This window comes from Papaver somniferum, chromosome 4 (genome assembly GCF_003573695.1).
Source record: "Papaver somniferum cultivar HN1 chromosome 4, ASM357369v1, whole genome shotgun sequence".
In the NCBI taxonomy this organism is placed as follows: Eukaryota; Viridiplantae; Streptophyta; class Magnoliopsida; order Ranunculales; family Papaveraceae; genus Papaver; species Papaver somniferum.
The window spans coordinates 163691100-163710198 of NC_039361.1; the positions used below are offsets into that span (position 1 = coordinate 163691100).

The 19099-nt window shown below is 35.5% G+C and overlaps 1 non-coding gene and 1 pseudogene across 1 annotated transcript; both read right to left on the reverse strand.

Moving 5' to 3' along the window:
- Positions 1 to 15148: 15148 nt before the first annotated feature.
- Positions 15149 to 15253, reverse strand: LOC113276955. Its single transcript, XR_003324738.1, has one exon. It is a non-coding gene; the product is annotated as a U6 spliceosomal RNA (small nuclear RNA).
- Positions 15254 to 15985: 732 nt separating this feature from the next.
- Positions 15986 to 18095, reverse strand: LOC113273394 (annotated as a pseudogene).
- Positions 18096 to 19099: the final 1004 nt, after the last annotated feature.

A 19099-nucleotide genomic window follows, 5' to 3' on the forward strand; every position in this document is an offset into this window, starting at 1 on the left:
AAAGGTTTCTTTCACCAAAGTGAAAAATCATGAACTAGTGAACCCTTAGTGACCCTTAGGTCCTAAGAAATAGTAATACCAAGACCATAAAAACAACATAAAACTCATTTTCTCAAAATGAATTAAAAATAGATAAAAACGAAAAACAGGAAATACCACTATAGGCAGAGGTGTCCATGAGGTCTTGAACCTTTGCTTAGTGAGATATTACCAGAACTACTTGCTAGACAGTGAACGCGATATCTTGAACTGCTAGCGTTTGGTGTAATCCGCGATAATAACCACGCATGATATCTCCAAGGTTGTTTCCAAGCTCGTGTCGTTGTGTCCGTTTTTCCCCTGGACGTATCCTGTTTCTCAGAATGCTCTAGAGAATCAGTTCATATTCTCATAGGAAGCGACCCACTTCCTCATTCAGATAGGTGAATTCCATCAAGAGTGTTTACTGCTACACCCCACTTCAATCTTAAATTGAAACTATAGAACTCATTAAGACTTATTAAAAAGTCAACCTCCACATGCAGTCACACTATCACGTCTACACCATAGGGAAGGGACAGAGAATGAAAATCTCTGATAGTGTTTACCTTTACCCACCACAAATTAGTTTCTCATTCGAAACCTTGATCATCGGATCTCCAGTCAGCAAGGTTGAGTATCCTTCATGGTAAGTTTAATATATGAGCTTAAGCCCCGACCCCCTCGATGCATTTTTAACTATCTCTTTGTACAAACCTTTCGTTAAAGGTTGCGCGAAATTCTCCTTGGACTTTAGCCAATCTATTATAATAACGCCGATTGAGATTAGTTATTTCTTAGCTTTGACTATTATAGCTTGGCTAACACAATGTATAGATATAGCTGGCACGGGCCTATGCCAGAGAGGAATGTCTTATAAAAAGCATCTTAGGCACTCGGCCCCCTCTCGTGCTTTATCTAACGCAATACTTTCAGATTCCATAATGAATTGAGCAATATATGTTTGTCTGAAAAACTTCCAAAAACAAACCCTCTTGCTAGAGTGAAAACATAACCACTCGTAGACTTAGACTCCTCTGAGTCAACTATCCAGTTTGCATCACAAAGTCCCTCAAGGACAACAAGATACATTTCATAAATAAAACAAAAGGAAATAGAGTATTTTAGGTACCATAATACTCTACTAAGCGCATCCCAATGCTCTTGTTCTGGACTACAAGTTTATATACTTAACTTACTCACAATATAAGCAATTTCTGGACTCTTACAGTTCATTAAATTCATCATACATCCTATAACTCTTGAGTATTCAAGTTAAGATATTCCATTACCCTTATTTTTTCCGAGTCTACAAGAAGAATCGTACGGAGTAAAGGCATACTTACAATCAGACTGATTGTATCTCATAAGCACAAATTCAACACAGTGAGAATGACTAAGACTATAAATGTTAGATTATCTTCTAATCCTCATCCTTATGATTACATCAATAAGGTCCAAGTCTTTCAAGTCAACGTTCCCATTCAGCGTATGTTTTAGTGGAATTGATTATATCTACGTTTATATCAAGTATAAGCATATCATCAACATACAAGCATACAATCACATAGGCATCCTTAACAAGTTACTTGCAAATATACTTGTCAGATTCATTACCTTAAATCCACTACTCATTATCACATGATAAAATTATCATGTCACTGTTTACGTGCTTATTTGAAAACAATACAAAGATTTGTTCAACTTACAAACTTTTTCTTCACAACCTTTCACTACAAAGTACTCAGGTTGGTCTATGTAAATTTCTTTATCGAATTCACGGTCTTATAAAATTTTTATTAACATCCATCTGATGTATCTCTAAGTTTTTTATGGCAGTAATAACAATTAGCATCTCAACGGAAGTAATTCTTGTCACATGCGAATTAGAATCAAGGAAATGTACACCTACTTTTAGTTTATATCCTTTAGATATCAACCTAGCCTCATAATTTTTCCACAGTTCCATCTACCTTACGTTTCCTCTTAAAGACTCATTTACATCCTATGGTCTTACTCCACGGAGGTAAACTAGCATGATCCCAAGTATGGTTCAGACGGACTTTGTCCATTTCACTAAATGAAGCTTCTTAGCAGAGTGGGGTTTCGGTAAATGTTATGGACGAATCTAGGCATAATATGAAGTCAGTTCCAAATGAGGTTTTTGTTCTAGCCTATTTAATTCTCTTAGGCTCAATCTCAACTTCATCTTTCTCTAAAGGTAAAGTCTGACTGGCTTAAGGGACATCTAGGGGATCACAACCTCTCTTACGAGAGTCAGTTTTCAAAGAAAAACATTTTCAAAAAACACAACATCCCTTGATTCCGTAACAGAACTCACACCAATTTCAGAAAATTCAGAAATCACAACCATAATTCTATACGCAGTAGTATGTTCAGGATACCCTATGAAGGCACAGTCAACATTTTTGGTCCTATATTTTAGGTTTAGGGATGGAAACCTTAGCCAAACACCCCCCACACTTTGAAGTATGCAAAATAAGGTTGTCTACCTTTCCACAGTTCATATGGAGTTTTATCTGATCCTTTAAAAGGTACTCTGTTCAAGATATAGCAGGCTGAGAGGACAGCTTCCCCCACAAGTTCTAAGGTAATCCTGAACTAATTAACATGGCATTCATTATCTCCTTAAGGGTACAGTTCTTACGTTCAGCTACACCATTCGACTGAGGTGAATAAGGAGGGGTAACTTCGTGTATTATGCCATGTTTTACACAGAAATCTCCTATCGGAATTTTGTACTCACCACCATGGTCAGACCTAATGGTTTTAATGGTAGTATTCATTTGGTTTTCAACTTCAAGTTTATACATCTTAAAGGCTTCTAAGGCATCATCCTTACCTCTAAGCAAATATATATGACAATACCTAGTATATTCGTCTATAAAAGTAATAAACCATTTCTTACCACCTCTAGTTTGAACCGGATTCATGTCAACTAGGTCTGAGTGAATTAATTCTAAGGGTTTAGAATGTCTATGAACATTTTGCTAAAAGGTTTTCTATCATATTTTGATTCTACGCAAATTTAACTTTTGTGTTCAATATCCAAACTAATTTTGGGTACTTAGCCTACGTTATCCAGTTTATGCATTGATTTATAATTTACATGTCAAAGTCACACAAAAGAAAGCACAAGAATCAACTATGTTCATTTGATCAGATTTTCCTTTAAGCTTATATAGACCCTAAGTCCTATAACCGTTGCCTGAAAAATCACCGCCTATAGTTACGACAAGTTTTTTTTTACTGATTAATTTAATATTTTATATCTTTTACCATCTTCAGTAGAAAAAGATACAAGATTCTAGCTTGCATATGCTCGGAACATGAAAATTCATTCAATGTGAGAATGTTATAGATATGAGCTTCTGCTCGACCTTTCCCTTTTATGCAACCTCTCTCGCTAATGAGTTACTCATATAGAGTTTCCCAACATCCCTTATTCTCAGATAAGAGGTGAACATGTCTTTGTTTTAACAAACATGCTTAGTGGCTCCAGAGTCCACTCGAGTCTCTCACATGGGTTATCATGCCACTAAACTCTTGTAGTTTGTTTCAACTAAATTAGCATTATCTTTCTGCTTATTAAGGTTTTATGTTGTCTACACATTAATGCCGTATGACTATGAATTTTACAAACATAACCATCTCCCTTAACTGAAGTAATGTTAGATTTATATATGCGAAACATACATTTCTTACGAGAGCTATGAATTGTATTCCATTTGACGTTCTCACCTTTGCCATCTTTGGAAGATTTATTTTTCAGCCACATGCGCCTATTAGTCATGTCCCTTGTAGATGGCACCTTTATTCACAAACCACAATTCCGAATCAGAAAATAAAATATGAATTTTGAAGATAACATCTAGATTTAGAAACTTCGTTTGAACCACCATTTCAAAAAACTCATGGTTACCCCATAAATAATAATTTTGTCAATAACAAATTTCTGCTCGTCGGAATTTTTCAGAAACTTTTCTCTGTTTTGTAAATTATCAAAAAAATACTTTTACAACTCCAAAAATTCTGAACTTTTACGTGGGTAACTATCAAGATGTATACTACATTTGGTCAAAAGGGATCTCCGAAATTCCTTCTAGGTTAAGAGATATACTGGAAACTCTACAGCTGACCAAAAGATCGTTTTTGTTTTTCACTCCACAATTAACATCCATGATTCACAAAACCAACCATTTTTTATTAACACAAATAACTAATGTATTAAGATTGTTGGGTGCAATAATCAAAAACAAACAAAAATAAAATAAGCAAAGGTTATTGATACTTAGCTCCTTTATAGTGGAAGTGATTGCTTTGACGAAACGAACAAGCTCCTCATATCTCCGCAACTGCAACAGGGCAAAACTTTTGAAAACAGAGTGAGTCACGTGTTCCACACGCTGTCCTTAAGATATTAGCACCCGGCTACACTTAAGAGTGATGATATAGCCCTCACAGGACGGATATCTCCAGGATAAAACACCCTAATACACCTACTAATAGCATATGTAGTAGATGCTCAACTTGAGCTTGGAAACTCCGAAAAAACATTAAGGAAAATTTCGAATGCTAAAGAAAGCAATACAAAATATTTTCCCTTGGGGGTCTCTCTAAAATATAGAGAAACCCCTTTCCCATGTTTTCCCTTAGGGGTCCCTCTAAAATATAGAGCAACCCCTTTACTATGCATTTTACAAAAGTAGTGAATTTGTTTATATAATTGACAAATACAACTTAAGAAGAGCTTCTCCCCTATGTGGGACTAAAAGTCTTATATAGTCTCTTAAAAACAACTAAAGAGTGGAAACTCCACTATGTGGGACTAAAGAGTTTTTCATTCACAAAAGAAATACTAAATTAAAATCTTTAAAAAGTATTTTTATTAATCGTTTTTCCAACAATAAACTCGGTTTTAATCGAGCTATATGAACCCTGTGGTATATATATATAGTACTGGGAGCCAAAGAGGAGGTACGGATACCTAGGGGGTTGCAGAGAAGAAACGACGGTTGCATATGCGTTTTCGATCATCATAGAGAAGAAGGAAGAAGAAGACAGAAACACCGTCACCTTTTCTTTCAAATTTGTAATACTTTGCCAACAATTATTATTGTAGGATACCTCTGTAATAGTGGCTCTGTAACAGCGGCTCTGTAACTATTATATATGTTAAAAAATCGATATTTCTTCAATAAAACACTTATTCAACCATGAGTTATTATTTTGAGCGTGTTTTGAGCATGATGAGCTAAACCCCATCACAGGGACGGCGGAGGAAGCCATATTTCACAATTGTTTGGTAACTATATTTGATTCCTTGTGAGTTTTTGCACTTATATTAATTATTTTATGATTTTCACTAATTAGTTGTGATTTCGTTTAATGGTGTATGCTTAGACGTAAGAGATTTTGATACACCATGCTTGTGATTACATCTAATATTTTAGAAATCTACCTTGGCAAAGAAATAGAGTCCATAATAGAGTTGTAATTGTTAAGAATCAATATATGCATCACTCGATTTTGATTAATGGTGAAATCCCGAGTCCCAGTCTCTCGTAATCCTGTTACTATCTTTTGTACATATTTTGTAGATCAAGTCGAATCTCATCAAGTCCGAGTTGAACGAAATTTTTTATCACTATAAAAACTACATCAAAAACTATGGAATAATGATGTATGGACTAAACACTCTGTTAACACAAGTATATCCAATGCGGGTTCTCATGTTTTTGACACAGGGTCATGGAATCAGAAGAATCTTCTTTCTAGTCATATTAAAAAGGAAGATAGAAAGCTCTGAGAACCCTGATTATCATCATCACTTTGGTTATATCACTAGGACTGCTCACAAATATCAAACAGGAATGTTGCATGAGGATCCCTTTGTACATCATGCCTCTTGGTAACAAGCCTGGCATTACCCCATTTATATATATCTTGAGATGGGGCAAGAAATGGTTTGATTTGCGTAACGTTGGGTTAAAAAGATATCATTCTTGGATTTTCAAATAAGATTTATACTGCATCCGGTTCTTCTCACAAATTATGTTGTCATGGGATGCATGATGAGTGCCAAATATTATATATATTTGCACCCTTTTTATTGGCAATTAACTCATCTTTTGTGCTTTAAAATTAGATATTATCCCATATTCTGTATTTTACTCTCCTCAAGAATAAATACTTAAAACTGTTTAATTTTGTATTTTTAGGTTCTAAATAAAGTTTGGATGGAATTACGGAGCGAAAAGAGCAGAAAAGTGGTGGAAGCCGGGAGGAATCACGCAAGGAAGCCGCGAAGAATGTTGTGCACAAGACCAAAAGGCTAGAAATGGGCTCAAGAAGGAAGAATTTGTTCTTAAAAAAGAAGTGGGATCAGAATTGTCTAAGCCCAAACTCTAACCTAAGTCCAAGACCAATCCCAAAGCCCACCTAATCTCCAAGCCGTCAGATTCGAGTCATCATCTCTTCATCCTACGGAGAATCTTTGTTGGACATCAAAATCTGAAGATCCTGTCAAACACTATAGCACCTAACTCCATCTTGAGCCGTCAGTTTCGTTGTGTCACGTATCCTACGGTCGCTCCAAGCTTCCTTCCTTAGTGTCGTTCGATTCAATCCAGATGTGATCATCCAACGTCTTTCAGTCGCTGTTCATCAAATTATTGATGTTTCGCCCAACACCGTATCATCAAATATCCCATCACCTACACCAGTCGAGCCAAACACTCCCTTCCACCCAAAAACACCTTCTTCCCCGACCATTGCAGATCTCTGCAATTTCTCCACCTCCATCACCACCACACCCTGCCACTGCCAAACCATCTTCTTCCCCGACCATCACAGAAACACATCAATCCATCAACCTTAGCTTCTCTATATCTCGGTCTTAGCTTCTCCCTTAGACGCTACAAGCAAGAGAGACAGAACTAGGGTTCAGTCACAGTTGTAGAGAAGACCAAATTGGAGTGTTGTTCGAGTCTGCAGAGGCAAGTGGAAGCATGGGTTGTCGTCAATTGGCAGAGAAGACAACAAATCAGAGCCATGGTGAGTCACAAATCGAAACCCTAATTTCACTGATTTGGGGGAAAAATCGTGTGAACCCTAATTTCGATTTTGGGTATAAATAATTGTGTTTGGTGTTGTTGTAAGCATGTTGGATTAGCCAGTGTCAAAATTGGAAGCCTGGACTAGCCAGTGTTTCACCCAAGAGGACTGGAATAGCCAGTGCCTCAAGGGTTAGTTTCAGTTCATGTTTTGTAATTCCATTTTAGTTCAATTCTAGTTATTTCCAGCATGTTTTAATGTTTTACTTCCAGTTCATGTTCGTTTTAGTTCAACTGTTTTTAATTCTAGTTCATGTTTCAGTACTTTTGTAGTTCTTGTTTCAGTCATGTTTTAGCTCAATGCTAGGCCAGATGAAGCCTTAGTATTAGGCCACAACTTAGTGAATTATCTTTGTAACTTGTAGTGCAATCATGCCTAAACTAGTTAGAAGCACCTAGGCTTTCACCCTCATTGGGTTGTCCCTTTAAGTAGCCAACTAGTGCTAGGGTGAAAGATCTCTAGTCTGTTACTCTTCTTAGTGATTTGATTTGATCCCTGGGATAAATGCAGGCTGGAACTTGCATCCCTGCCCAATACCAATGGGACAAGAAACATAGAGAATTTAGGAAGCTTGGTATGAGAACTAATGGTAGAGTCAAAGCCTTATTATCCTATTTGTTTCACTATCTTTAGCTGTAATGTTTGCCACTGTCCTTGGCTCACTGCCTTGGTTTGTTTGTCACTGTTTTTCACTGTTTCTTTGTTTCACTATCACTATCACTGTCAATCACTGCCTTGTTTACGACTTAGCTAGGAAGACTTCAACTTACACACCCTAGTCCCTGTGGAGATGACCTGTTCTTGCACATACACACTACAATGACAACTGTGCACTTTCAGTTTAACATGTAGGCCTTTCTGTCTCCCCTTATCCTTTGCTCTTGTTTCTTACACAGTCCCCAGCATACCAATGCACAACCTTGATGTGCGAACATCAAAGAAAATCCCACATTCCTTTTGTGGGTCGCGGTTCATAAACGGGTCCAAGCCCATTAGTGAGCTTATAAAGAAGAAGTACGTGTACCTTATTTTTCCTCCCATCAGTCCCCCTACGTGAACTTTCTGGGGTTCATGATATTCCTCCATTAAATCTTCCTTTGAGGAAAATAAAACAAAGGGGTGGTCAAAGTTCATTCCAAGTAAGTGATTTCCTCTTGTTTCTTTCCAATTTCTAGATCTCATGATGAATTTCAAGGTTTCAAAAAAAAACTTCAAAAAGTTTAGGTTCCTCTAGCATGAATCTTCCTTTAGACCAAAACTCTGTTAGAATTAGATTTCTCAATGATTCTTGTGCTAATGTTTTTGAAAGGACTTCATATATGGGTTTTATTTTAGAAAAGAAATTTGATTCATGTAGTGGACATAAAGAGGATTTAGTTTGCTTTGAAAAAATCAATCTTGGAAACATCTTTGATGGTCTTGGTCAAGGATTTGATACTCTCACAAGAATTTTCTATGCCAACATTCATGATGTTGATCTCGAAAAAATTGAATTCAGAACCATGATAAATAGAGAAAGAATTCTTGTTAATAGAGAATTGATTTCGAAGATCACCAAAATTTTATTGGGAAATATTCATCTACCTAGGCCAAGTGATGAACGACCATCGCATGAAGACATCTCTCTTGGTATTTGTGCTAAGAAGGTTGCTTGGGATCAAGGGAAATTTCCTACTAATGTTCTTATTGTTCTTAGTGTGGCCTTGATGGCTTTCGGAAAACATGGTATCTCTAATATTTGTCCCTCCATAATTGAGATCTCTCGGTGGAGTCGCGAGTTTGCGGAATTGGTTTATTTCCTTGAATTGGGTGTTCCGAGTCTCTATATTTGTGGTTTTATCATCTTACAAATGACTTCGATGACTTCACCCAACAAGAAGTTAGGTTACCCTTGCTTGATTAGTCAAATTTTTCGTGAACGTGGTTTTGATTCAATTGGAAATTTTCTTGGGGTTCCCAAACTCGTTCGTCCATGTACTTTCAAACATATAAGGGAGCATGTGTGCAAAAGACAAAGAGATGATTCCCTTGACAATTTTTGAGATCCTACCACCTTGAGTCTTCTTCAAAAAATTCACAAGGGTGTGTGTAAGGTAAATTCAAGGGTGAAGTGCGTGCAAGAACAATTGTCATTGGTTGCAGCTAAGTTTCCCGAGATCAAGGAAGAATTGAACATGATTCAAGCATCTTGGAGTGTTTCCGATGATGAAGATGATGAGTAAATTGTTGATTTTATTCGTCTAGTAAATCTTCCTTTCTTGTTTTATTTAGAATAATAACTAGAGTTTGGAATAGCCATTATTGTTATTACACATAGCTATGTCCAACTTTTTCATCTTCATATTTTTAGGTTTATTTTTTTAAATTATAAAAAATTGTTTGGAAGATGATTTTTGCAGTATTAATCTTTATGGTTTTATATATTGCAATTTGTTATGAGATATGTGTGTTTGCGTTCGTGAACTATGATTGTCCTATACTTTGTCAAAAAGCTAAGTCTTTCGTATGTTGATATGCATGTATTGATAAAAGTGAATGAACTTTTGACATTACAAAAGTTAATGCCTTTTATGTCATATTTTGATGGAAGAAAGGATAAAACTTTTTTTTACGATGATTATGTCTATTGTATGTCATTGTGAAAATAGTGATGGAAAATAGAATGAATCCTTGTTTATTCTGTAGTATTGGTCTTCCCTGATCCACATTTTATGTATATATTGTGCGGCTCCGTAAGTTCTCTTATGTTGACCATTTTACGATTATATTAATCATGGGTTTTCTATGGTTGATTTAATTGAGTATTATTTGGATTCAAATTCATATTCGTATGTGATTTGTTATGTCCAAAGAAATCCTTCTTTTCTCGTGAAAGTAAGGTCGCTCTTGTTGTTCTTTCGGGAATGACATTTTATGGGGGGGAGTTCTTAATTGAACTTGTGCATAATTGCCAAATCTTTGTGGGGAGTGCGACTGTGGAATATTACAAGAGTTATCTTGTATCTTTATTATCTCCTTGATGAAAGCATTTAGCTTTGGTTATATGATTGCATATAAAAAGTTGATATGTGCTTGCTTTTGGTCAGGAAATGTATCCATGGAAATTTCATTAAGATCCCACTAGTTTTCGTACCTTTGCCAGTTCTATTGACAAAATGGGAAAGAATTAATGTGTAGTTCACACTACAAATACATATGGTTTTCGGATCATTATGTAAGGGGGAGTGGTTTCCATGTGAGATGGAGTATTGACTAAGGGGGAGTGATACGTATCACCATAGTATTTTTGTCGAAGTTGTGATGCAATTGAACTTTGATATTGTGTAATAATATCATGACACTGTGTAACAATGATTGACAATTCTTGTTCTCATTATTATGGATGCGTATTTTCAACAACGATGATGCTAAACTTACAGCCTTTGGAATCATTGGAGTACTTGGAAGTAATGAAGATTTCGAGAAATGTTGAAGAACCAAGAAAATCAGGCATGTGGAAGAGAAGCTACAAAATTTTATTTATCTATTTTTGTATTCCATATGTATTGATAGTTTTTCACTAAAATTGACAAAGAGGGAAATTGTTAGAGAACTGCTTGGTCAAACTCGCACGTGTTTCTATCTCAAGCATGTTTGTCAATGTTAGTGATCAAAACTATAAGTCTTGATTTTAGTCTACTATTAGCTAAGTCTCGGACTATGATAGAAAGTGTAGTTGTTCTCAAGACTCCATGGAGATCATCATACAAAGACGAAGAACTACTCAAGGAACTTGTGGAACTTCATCGACTAAAAGGTATGTGGAAACTTGAACTTATCTATCACTTAAAAGTCTATCTACTCTATCTCCTATCTTAAGACAAAAGTCGTTTTTATATATAAACTATGATTATACACATTTACTATTTCGAATCGAGTTTATCTCGCTTATCTATTTCTCGAAATAAGTGTTGGTAAGCTTTCTCTTTGGCCAAGTTCATCTTTACTAGTGACGAAAGTCATGTTAAGTTTCAATCACTTGAAAATGTCTTTGAAGAAAAATGGCTTGTGAATAACAACTATATAACGTCCTCTAAGAATGTTTCAATGATTGAAATGAGAGTTTAGATTATATAACCATGGAAGGATATAAAAATTGTGTGGTAACACATATGTGTGTAAGTCCTTATTCCTTGAACAAGATTATGCGTACCAAGTCTGCATACTGTTGGAAGTTATCATCCTGAGAAATTCTGATGGAGTTTGTAAACTAAAAAAAAACTTATTCTGGGTACTTAAGTCCGCGTACTTAAGTTGGTTATTTTCTAAAAACGATTATTTGTGAACTTAAACTTATATAAACTAAGGAATGCATAATTACAAACCATGGCTATAAAGTTCATGAATTGATTCGAGTGAATCAAATCGTTTTTGTTTCAATTATGTCTATTATAAAGATCTAAGCAATTGAATAACTCTCTAAACTAGTTCATTTGAGTCATTTGAACTAGTTACGGTAAAGAAGAATATCGTTGATATGAAAGTGCTCATATGGCTAACCATCTGGTTAACTACTGTGAACCAACTAAATGTACATGTTTGGGTACGTTTACACAACCTAAAAACGTGCATTTAATTTGTGTGTAACAATTTCGATCTAAAGTTTGAAAGATATTAACTTTAATCTAATCAGGTTTTCATGTAACGGTGAAAATTGAATGCTTTGTTACCAAGGTAACTTAGATTGCAAACCCTGATTTGGAAGACTATATAAAGGAGAACTCTAGCAAATGGAAAATCTTATCCTCACACCTCTTGTGTGATATTGGTTGTATAAGCTAGAGTCGATTCTCCTTTAACCTTAGGTTTCTATTGAGACCTTGTAGGTTAACGACTTGAAGACTTCATTGGGATTGTGAAGCCAGACCAATACTACTTTCTCGTAGTTGTGTGATCTGATCTTGTTGTTTCTATCGTACTGAGTATAATCGTAAAGATTGGCCTGAGATTGATTTCTCAGATATGCAAGATATAAAAGAAGTCACAAACATCTTCGTCTCATCGTTTGTGATTCCGCAATATCTTCTTTCGTTAGTCGATTAAGATTATTGTGAGGTGATTGATAATACTAGGATGTTCTTCGGGAATAAGTCCGGGTTATCAATTGGTTCCTGTTCACATTGATTTATCAAAAGACGGAACAAAACTCATAGGTGTTTTTGTGGGAGACATATTTATCTATTACCGTAGACTTTTCTGTGTGATATAGATTTGTTTATTAAAGTCTTTGACTTTGGGTCATAGCAACTCTTAGTTGTGGGTGAGATCATCTAAGAGAATCAAATGCGTAGTATCCTGTTGGGATCAGAGACGTAATGAGCGCAACTGTACCTTGGATCAGTGTGAGATTGATTGGGGTTCAACTGCAGTCCAGACCGAAGTTAGTTTGTAGTAGAATAGTTTATGTAGCGTTGAATCGATCAATTGGGAAATCCAACCTTTGTTTTTTTATTGAAATTGATTGATCCTTGAACATTAGTCTTTGGTACCATTCAAGTGATTTCTCTTGTATTCAATTAGACTCACAGATTTCTATTTGCTTGAGTAAGTATTGAGTCGAGAAAGAGATATATAACTCTTTGATGTACTTTTATTAATATTGAGTCTGACTGTCTAGTTGATTCTCTTAAAATTATATTGGAGTTAGTCCATACAGATTGCTAATCGAAATAATTGGGTGTGGTTGTTGTACCCCCGCCTTTTCAATTATGTAGTTGTTTGACTTTCAATTTTCTTGTGTGCTTATCATTTGGAGTGTTTGGAAAACGTATAATAGGTTTGTCGTGCATAATGTCGACATAATAATGGGAGAATTTGTACATATATGGAATTTTGTCAAGTTATTCAGAATTCGGCAACATGCATAAATAAGTAAAGAACTTTTCCCACTCAGATAATTTTTATAGATGAATGCTTGCAATAAAAAAACATGGGATGATCCGCTGAGCAGTGCACATACATGATAATTTGGAAAAATTCATATGAAATGTTAAATTTTTAATTATCAAAATTAAAAGAGTGCTTTAATAGTATCTTAACTAGTTATAATAATAAAAATATTTATTTGTGCAATATGCTCATATTAATTTCTCAAAGGGTATTGGCCATCTAATTTATCATATTAATTACTCAAATTCTCATAAGACTTTGTATATCAACGATCTATCAGGTAAAATATAGTCTTACCGAGATTTAGGAATCCCAAGTGAAGTCTTTAAATTAGTCGTAACCTAGTTATGTTTCATGGAGAAACCTAAGTATGACTCTATTCGCAACTAGTATACATCGTGTACGGATTGAGATTATACTTTGCAGAGAGTCCTCTATTTATAATAATGAAACATGCTAGATTTCTTAAGGTCCAAGAAATTATTTCTTGTGCTAACAACAAGCTCGTGAACTAGTTTTCATGCTCAAGAATTACTTTAAGCCCAAGCAAACTAAATTTCTCAACATAGAATGCTTCCAAAGAATGGAAACTGTGTAAGCATATAAGAAGTTTTGCTTGTAATACAAAGAAGAATGTGCACCCATATATTTTTCAACCAAATACCCAAGTATGGTTCGTGAAATATCAAGCAAGGTTGGAGTTCGATGACACCAAAAAACAAATCACTTCGCGAACTAAGAAAATTGGTTTGCAAACACAATAAGTTTGAAGTGTCCAGGAACATACCCAAAAGTACATAGTTCGCCAACACAATAACAAACTTCAAAAAGCATAACATCAAAAAAAAATAGTTAGCAAACTAAAAACCAGTTTGTGAATAAACAAGTTGACGTTTTTAAGCTTATATTTTCACATACATAGTTTTTCGAACAATGAAAATTATTCTCAACCTCAAAAGTGAAAAGAAATATGAACATCCAATGCTTAAGTTGATGTCTTCTTCTTCGTGATTACTCATATACTAAAGACATATGACATTGTCTCAGAAGATATATAGAATTGTAGAAATAATCGATAAATAGGATAGTCAGACTTCACATAAATTTTTTGATGAAGTTCTCGTACATGTCTTCGTTATTCTACAGTTTTCGATATTCGAGGGTATTCAGTAGTTTCTGATACTCAACTAGCATGCTCTAATACTAAGTCGGGACTGATTTTAGTATAATGTAAATCAAGATATAGCTTTGGCCATCTAACACAGACAACAATCTTGACATACCAATACTTGTGGGTTCAGCCGAGCGATGCTCTAACATGGATCTTGATTTCATATAGTAAATAGTTGATGTTTTGGCCTTTCCCAGTTCGATGATTTTTGTTGTAATATACTTTTTTAGTTAATCATAATGTCAAATTTATGCTGGGATTTTCTGCAAAAATTCCTCAACCACCACGATCTTAGCAATGGCACAACCTCTAGGAATAACCACGATTTTAGTAGCAGAAAAATTCTCCATGCTTATGGTAGCCAGAACAAAAAAAAAAACAGTCAATGGAAAAAAGTTTGCTAGAGTCTAACTCACAAAACTTTATTTCACCTCATAATCCGGATCAAGGTACCATCATACTTGCTAAATATGATCAACAAAATCAGAGGCCTCCTGAGAGGCCAACCATATAGCTGATGCACTAGCAAATCAGACGGCAAACATATGTAAGTCATTCCTTTTAAGATTATATGTAATTGATGACTCCATTGGTCGTAACGTACCCACGCTAATCTATTTTTAGTTTCGATCAATCTAATATCTTCAAGAACAACAACAACAAATGATCAATATTGATATTTTCAAATTTTATATGAATTTACCGGGAAAGAAGACATCTAAATTTGTTTGAAGAAAATTATTTAATACATTAAATTCTAATGTTGTTATATAAATTGTACAAAAGTATATGGCAATAACTAAATACGAAATTCACTTGGGTTAAATACAACCAAGATTTTAATTTTTAAAAGTTATATATATATATATATATATATATTTGACTCACAGAAACTAAAATTTGGATCATATCTCGATTTGTGCATGCCATCCTTGCACATGGACCATGCTAATCTTCTCTGTATCGTTCCAATCTTTTTGAAAAAAAAATTTGATTAACAAAACACAGCCTAAAAAGGTAAAATCAAAGTCCTAAACATAATCCAAAAATAACTGATCATTTTTTATGGTTATCGTAACCATAAGATTTTAGTTAGGATTTTTTTTATTCTTAACTAAAATCACATATTATTATTCCAACCCTGATCATAATAATTATTTTGTGTGTAATCTAGGAAGATCTAGGCTGAACCTTGGCAAGGTGAAGATTAGTTCGGAGAACTTCTGGTACTGAAGTTTTTGCACAAGGTTAACGAACCACAGTGATACTAATTTGAATAAAATCAATGGGTGTTCAAGTAAAGCACCGTGTAGGGTATAGGCTACAGTTTTTTCGGACGAACGAAAATTGATGCATTCATGATCTATGGTTGTACCAAGGTTGGAAGATTGCAAAGTCATGGACTCATAAAAACAAATGATAATATATGGAGTAGATAACTTGAGGAAACAAAGTGAGGTCTAGCAGTGGAAGATCTGTTGGATTATATTCTCTATTTTGAGAGGAGTTGGTGTCGATTCTTTGAACAATTTTCTTTAGGAAAGAGAACCTAAGATGAAGATGACTATCTATCGTGATCTGATCAAAAAACATTTGAAGGTATATTAAAAATATTTTAGTTCAACCAGTCTATCAATAGAAATTTATATTAGGGCAAAACAAACAACAACATGATCTTGGCTTGTATATAAAACAACTGTAAAAAATTATTACGGTTTCATTTAGCTAATTACATAAATAAGGAAGTTGTATTTAGTTATGGTTGCATTTAACCCAATTGAAGGTTGCATTTAGTCACTGCCATAGCTAGATGTAATTGGAAAGCATTACGAGGTACTTACATAGCAAATGCCATCCTAGCGCTTCAAAGAAAAAAAAATCAGTCGTAAGAAAAAATAAAATTTAGGCCCTAACAATGTGAGGCTCTGGGCAATAGCCTAGCTGGCTTGGTCTACACCAGGTGTGTCTATATCAAAGATGTTTCATAGAAAAGTCATCTTATTAATTTCCATAATAATTCAGTTTTTAAAGAGTTCTAAACAATGTTCTTGATCAAGATTCCTGCTCCAAAACTTTTTGTAGTATTCTTGATAAGTGAAATTCCTGTATATGGAGGAAGATCCACTTTGGGTTGCAGGAATAATTGTTGCACAGTTAGCTGGACATAAAAATGATGCCACTGATACTCGGTCCTTGCCAGAGTTCACAACGGCTCGATGCCAAACGCTTTTACATCTTCCATTGCTAAGTGCCTGTAATTATCCATCATTTTATTATTTGTTAGAGAAACCATGCAGTTGGTTTGCCTTTTTTATCTTTAAAGATAGCATTCATTGTTTACCTGTAGTTGGTCACCGATATTGATAACGAAAGCGCCAGGGTGCGGATTTACTGCCATCCACTTATCATCTTTGAAGACTTGTAAGCCTGAGACTTCTCCATCTTGAAGAAGGATGGTGAGTGCATTTGGGTCAGTGAGATGGAAGACCATAAGTAAGGTCAGGTTGAGGACAAGGTGGATAGTAGTTTATGGCCATATGTTGCTCTTGATCTCCCAACATCTTCTCTATGTAATCTCCTTGTAACTCTAAGCTTTCTGATATTGCTTCCAGTAGTCTAAAACCAAGTGCTCTAACTTCTTTGCAGTATGTACTCACAACATCCCTATATAGTTAACCAGATCAAAAGATTCATATTAGCCCTTGAAAACTTTAATTAATTAGCATACCTTTGTTACTTTGTAAGGCTAACCCCTATGGTCTTCTAATCTAACAGCTAGATTGGCCATCCACGTCAGCTAGGGTAACCTCCGAAGTCCTATGGAATGGCTAATCTGGCAGCTAGATTAGAAGACCACGTCAGTGGGACCACCATCTATCCTTGAACCGTTCAGCGATGAGCGTTGTTTGGTTCAGCGCTTTAAATCTCAGCCTTTATATCAGAAAATTTTCTCCCAGCGCTGAATGGTTCAGCGTTTTGGTTACTTTTTGAGTGTTGAACGGTTCAGCTTTTGAAACTAGCTGCTAGTTGAACAGGGATAGAGAAGTAGCATGTACATTGTTAACTTTTTCCTACACTTATTTTTTTGATTTCCAACACTTTTTGGCCAATCTAACAGCTCAATTTAGTCCATAGGAGTTAGCCTAAGGTACAAAAAGGGCCCCAAAATTTTCTAGGAGGAACTGCTAGACTAATTACCAAGCGGGCACCGGAGAAAAATCCCGACTGGACATAACGGGCAGGAGGGCAGCGCTCTCAGCATTGAGAACTGTGCGGGCATAATAGGCCCCACTACTTGTCTCTATCGGGATTACCTGTCGGGACTCCCAGTCGGTATATCTCTCGTTTCGTACAAAAACACAAACACAGATTATTGTTTTTTTCAAATAAGAGTCCATACAAGTAAGACAGTTTATGAATATATATTGTGTCTTCATGCTTTACTATCAATAAAATATCGAGGCATGCATTGTTTGTTCCATCAAATATAAAATATACAAAAAAGCTATGCATTGGTCGGCTGGCTTCTTCGATGACAGTAATCACAATTATGCGCAAGTGCAATCATATCAGAGGCTTGATCAGTGTTCATTACTGGCCATAATCAAAGGACGGCATGATCATATAAGGAAGAAGTAAAGAGAAGATACTTCCTTGCCTGCACCATGTTTCTTACGAATTTTCTAGAGAAAAACACTTGCTCATACAAAAGGAAATAAAAGTTGAGAATTGAATGATACCTGAAAGAACCCAAAAACTCGGCAGGCTTCGCCAATACGGTGAATAAGTTGCGTGCGGTTAGTGCAACATAAGTCGATGATGGGAATGTTCTCCCAAGTAATCACTTTAGAGAGGTTGGGTCTCTCAGATACAGGTCTAATATAATTTTCAGGCAAACTTGAGTATTGGACTCCTGAAGAAATAAGTTTCGTGTCCATGGAGTTAAATGAGAAACACAATATCAATTCTACAACTATGGAGAGAGAGATGGAGAATTGTAAGGTAGAAAAAAGAAACTAATTAAATATTAACACCGGGTGCCAAAGAATGTAAATAAGAAAAGAACAAGTTAACTGAAATCTTTTTTTTTTTTTTGCCAGGGACAAGTTCCCGTGTCTAAAACGCTTATGAGTAACCATACACGTATCGCGGGTCGTCCCGCGGATCAGATCCAACGGCTGGGAGGGGAAAGATTCTAGCACTACGTCTGATAGCGGATTAGGGTTGGAAAATGGGGACCATTCCCCTCTTCACACTGGATAAACCGCGGTAACGGACCCGCGGTAGACTAATTATTTTCGCTTAATATATGCTACTCGTCACTAATGAGTTGTTTGTGTACCTGTGTCAGCTGAGTTGGACAAAATTATATTTTCTCTAACTTGTGATGTTATAATATTCAGTGGTTCTGGACAGACCGCCCTTTGAACCACTCCAAAACCTTGCACGCACGTGAATAGCAGGCCCTGTCCTGCTCGGACAATCAAGAGTCATTTGGGAAAAAATGAAATATCATTTTTCCTGGTAGGCTGTTTTATTGTCTTTCCTCTTCCACCGTCCTCCTGTTCTTGTTTTCTTCTTCTTTTCGATGTGAATGGTGATATAATTCTCCTCTACATCAGGGAGTCGAATTCACCACCCTAGCCGTTAATAGTTTACCATCGGCTCCACCACAATTGTATTTTACAGGCGTAGGTAGTACCAATACAATTAACACAAAATGTAACATCAAAATGAAATAATTGATCAATCATTTCAGCAGTTTAGATCTACTTGTTTTCTTTTTCTTTTTTAAAACGAAGAAGAGCTTCGACTTTTCCAGATAATAAATAATTTGAGATCTCC